The sequence below is a fragment of the Anser anser genome (assembly GCF_964211835.1).
Source record: "Anser anser genome assembly, chromosome: 1".
Classification (NCBI taxonomy): domain Eukaryota; kingdom Metazoa; phylum Chordata; class Aves; order Anseriformes; family Anatidae; genus Anser; species Anser anser.
The window spans coordinates 103,796,093-103,801,082 of record NC_139720.1 but is presented as its reverse complement, the minus strand read 5'-3'; positions in this window follow the sequence as shown (position 1 = coordinate 103,801,082).

Genomic DNA, 4,990 nt, shown 5'->3' with positions numbered 1-4,990 from the left:
AGCATCTGAAGGTGTCCCCAGGATCGTCTGATATGGAGGGTAAAGAAAAAGGTATTTTGACATTGGCACTCAGGGCACTTTGACTGATGTCATCATGAGACCTCAATTGTTTTTCTGGAGAATCTGGAGAGAGAGGTCCCAGTCGACTGGAAGCTGACAAACATTGTTTCGATTTTCAAAAAGGGCAAGAAGGAAGACTCTGGTAACAACAGGCCTATCAGTCTCACCTCAATGCCTGGTACAATTATGGAGAAGATTATTCTGGGAGTTACTGAAAAACACCCTAAAGACAACGCAGTCATTGGTCACAGCAAACATGGGTTCATAAGGGGAGGGTCATGTCTAATAAGTTTAATTTGCTTCCATGACAAGATCCCCCAGCTAGTTGGCCATGGGAAGCCAGTTGATGTAATCTTTCTGGTTTTCAATAAAGCTTTCAATACTGTCTCTCACAGTGTCCTTCTGGACAAAATGACCAGAATACAGTTAGATAAAAGCATAATAAGATGTGTGAACAATTGGCTGACAGGTCAGGCCCAGAGGGTTCTTGTAAATGGGGTTACATCAGGCTGGCGGCCAGTCACTAATGGGGTTCCATGGGGCTCCATTTTAGGGCCAGTTCTCTTTAACGTTTTCATAAATGACTTGTATGCAGGACTTGAAGGTATATACTAAGTAAGTTTGCAATCAACACTGAATTGGGAGGAGCTGTTGACTCCCTCGAGGTAGAGAGGCATTGCAGAGAGATCTTGACAAATTAGAGGTTTGGGCAATCACCAACAATATGAAGTTTAACAGGAGCAAGTGCTGGATTCTGCACCTGGGACAGGGCAATCCTGGCTATACGGACTGACTGGGGGACAGGAGGCTGGAGAGCAGCCCTGTGGAAAGGGATCTGGGGTTTTGCCCAATGGTAAGCTCAATATGAATCAACATATTGAGCAGCCTGGCAGCCAAAAGGGCCAACCATATCCATGGGTGCATCAAGGACAGCATTGCTAGCTGGTTGAGGGAAGTGACTGTCCTGCTGTACTCTGTGCTGATGTCGCCTCATCTCGAGCACTGTGTGCAGTTTGGGGCACCATAATGCAAGAAGGACATAAAACACTTTGTGTCCAAAGGAGGGCTATGAGGACGGTGAAGGTCTAGAGGGCAAGATGTATGAGCAGCTGCTAAATTCACCTGTTTTGTTCAGACTTGAGAAGAGGAGACTGTGAGGAGGCCTCATGGCGGCCTGCAGCTTCCCCACGAGGGGAGTGGAGAGGCAGGTGCTGAGCTCTGCTCTCTGGGGACAGCGACAGGACCCAAGGGAACGGCATGGGGCTGGGACAGGGGAGGGTCAGGCTGGGTGTTAGGGAAAGGTTCTGCACCCAGAGGGTGCTTGGGCACTGGGACAGGCTCCCCAGGGATGTGGTAATGGCAGTAAGCCTGTCAGAGTTCAAGAAGCATTTGGACAATGCTCTCAGACATATGGTTTTATTTTAGAATGGTCTTGTGTGCAGCGAGGTATTGGATCTGATGATCTCTTCCAACTCAGCATATTCTGTTATTCTGTCATCAGCAGGCAGCTCTGACTGATGTTATCAGCCATGTTATAGAAGGGCGTGTGATGGCTCTTTGTCAGATCCCAGCAGACTGCACTGCTCTCACATTGTACCCAAAAGCTGGAGGAATCTGGCTCCTCTGCAGTAAGAATTTCAGCATCCTACCTCTTCCACGCAGCCTGGTAGACAATGGGATTGCTTATTGCTAGATCTCCTCTAACTAGCCAAATCACAGAATCATAGAATCATTAAGGCTGGAAAAGACCTCCAAGATCATCTGGTCCTACCATGCCCCTACCACCAAAATCAACCACTAAATCATGTCCAAATCCCTCAGGAGGTCCCATTGCCTGACTCTCTTTAATTAGATATCTGTCATCCCTTACTAGCTGCTCCATGCTGTGCCTTGGGGCCTCACTCACCATGTTTCACTGGCTTTTTATGCCCTTCCCTTGGCTGCAAAGACTTTTCTTTCCCTTTCTTCTCTCCAATTCTGCCCTAGGAAAAGAGCTAGGTGCTGAGATGACTTGGGGAAGGGAGGGAGGACCAAGAGGGTCTTTATGCATTTTTCTTCACTATTCTTGGTGTTTGATTTGCTTTTCTGTCTGCCTCTGAAATTATTTTTAATAAGTTTTTCTTTGAGTGGCATTAATCACCTCAGCCCACCATTTTGTGTGTGAAGCTAGGGTTGGGGTTGTTCCTAAAATGCATTGTTTCACTACCCATTTCCCTAAAGTGCATTGCTTACCTACTCTGGATTCTGTCTTCCCTTTTATCACCCTGTCACTCAGTCTCATTCTTCTGTCATTCTTTGCAACTGGCTCTTACTTTTACTGCCCCAAATAACTTGGTATCATCAGCAGACTTTGTAATCTCATTCCTCTTTGCCATGTTTTTTAAGGAAATGTTAGCACGTGTCCTGTTACAGAGCTGGTAAGAATTCTGTAGGTGCTTTCCCTCCAGTGAGGGAACTGACCATTTATTCCTACCCACCTTTCCTGTTTGCTCACTGTGAAAAGATCTGCTTTCTTATCCTGTAGCTGCCTACTTCCCTTAGAAACGTTTGCTGAGGAATTTCACTGTAAGTCCTCTGAAGTCCAAGCACCCAGATTATTCTTATTCATATGACATTGACCCCTTCAAAGAACTATGAGAAGCAGGATTTCTCTTTACAAAGGTTATGTTGAGTCTTACCAAGTAGGTCATACTTACACATATTTATGTTAATTTTATTCTTTTCTAATGAGTTTTATTAACTTGGCCACTACAGATATTAAAACTTTATTTCCTAAGTCTCCCTAGACTTTTTGTTCCCATTTGGCATGTTTTTTTGCCATGCTGTAATTCATTTATTAAAAGGTAGTTTAAGGCAAGAGATCAACCACTCCCATTAGCATCTGTTTCACTTCTGAGTTTCTTGGAAACCCCTGGGATTATCTTGTCCATACCTGCTAATTCCACGCCTTTTCCAAAATCACTTTTCTTTTGGGCAGGTCTTTTGGTTCAGTCCCCCCAAACCAGGTCTTTTTTGTGGTACTTTCTCCAGTTTCTTCCGCTGCCATTGCTGTTGCAAGTAATTCATTAACTTTGTTTCAATGTCCTTGTTCTCTTTGACCGTTCCTTTTATACCCTGATCTTAAGTTGCCCTCAAACCTGTGAAAAGCTTTCTGCTTCTAGTGTCTGTGGGAAAGGATTTATTGCCAGTCCTGATTTCTAGTTCTGCTTGTTGCGGTTTCACCTGGAGGTCACGATCCTTTCAACTTTCCTCATTTGTTTGCAAAGTCAGCTTGTTGAAGAACGCATACTGACAATTCGCCTGGATCTGTCAGCTTCCTTTTGCTTTTGTCAAATCTTCTGAGGTGCTAGGTATTTCTTCACTCAGGGGGTGGTGAGGCACCGGAACAGGTTGCCCAGAGAGACTGTGGATGCCCCATCCCTGGAGGAGTTCAAAGCTAGGTTGGATGGGGCCATGGCAAACCTGATCTAGTGGTTGGCATCCCTGCCTATGGCAGGGGTTTGGAACTAGATGATCTTTAGTGTCCCTTCCAACCCAAGCCATTCTATGATTCTGTGATTCTATGATTCTATGTATTGGCTTTGGGCTGTCAGTGTGATGTGCCTGTGTAACCTCCATGCTACCTGTGATAATTTAGTTCCCTCAGCTGACCCCCTCAGTTCTAACCGCACTGTAACAAATGTCTTACTTTCTTGCAGTTTCCGCCACAGTTGTGCTCAACTTCAAAAGGGATTTTTTGGGGGGAAAGTGTGGGATCACAGCTTTAGGATTCAAAATCCTCTTTGTTCAGTGAATTAAACTTTCACCCAACTGGATCAATTTGATTTTCAAAAGAAATAAGGCACATGTAATGAGTCCTGTTTCCTCTGCTGTTAAGCAGACCTTCTTGTTAAATTGGGTGAAACTGGCTGTGAGGTGAAAGGTTGCATATACTACCTTACTCAAAGTTCATTGAGAGGTAAATGAGAAAGAGCATTAGTGCTTCTGCTGCCTTCTGTGTGGGTGCTCACACGGCTCCAGAGCAACTACCTCAAATCAACAGCCTCTGAAAAGATAAGGATTTGTGGTGAGCAAACCAGATAGGAAGGAGCTGGGACTTAGAGGTATGTGGGAGTTAGGAGTGTGGGAGGTACCTTGAACTTCTGAGTGGGCCTACGATGAAAGAAGTCTTTGGGAAAATACAGATATTGTGGGAGGACCTGGGTGTACTGGGGTGGGGAACACAGGTGGAAAGGGAAGGGCAGAACACGAGGGGGAATGCAAGGAAATAAATGCAAATAAATGCAAGGTTTTGCTTTTTTGTTTGCTTGTTTTCTTAAGGTTTCAGACTGGTTAGTATGATATTAATTAGGCTTCATTTTTCTGCAGAGAGCAGAATTAACTGACTTTTTTTTTCCCCTTACTTTCAGCCCCATAGCTACCACCTGGGCTCAACTTCCTCTGTCTCCCACACAATTACTTGCCATCAGCGCCTATCAAAGTCCAAGCACAAATTTCATCCCCAGGAACATCATCTCACAGGAGACCAGCACTGTGCATTATGCATTATATTGCATGGAAGCATAGTTCAGGGTTGAATTTTGACATCAAGCAGAAACTTTGATGGCTGAGCAGGAACATTTGAGTCATCTTCTGATGTTTGAGTAAGATCCAGTGCGTCCTAATAAACACAAGAACTAGATCCTGAATTTATATCTGAAATGCCTCAACTGTGCTTGGAGATATGTTTCAGCTTCAAAAAACTCATGAAGCGACACTGTAACTTTCTTCCTTGTCTGCTGATCATATTTCCCACTTTTTTTGGACAGCTTAAAACCCTTCCAGGAAGTAAGCCTTTTTCCACTAGAAACAGCGAGTCTTTTGCAGCTTGGGCGGGGACAAGGAGCAGGCAGAGGATTACTCAGAGGATTACTGGGGAGGGACTCTTTGT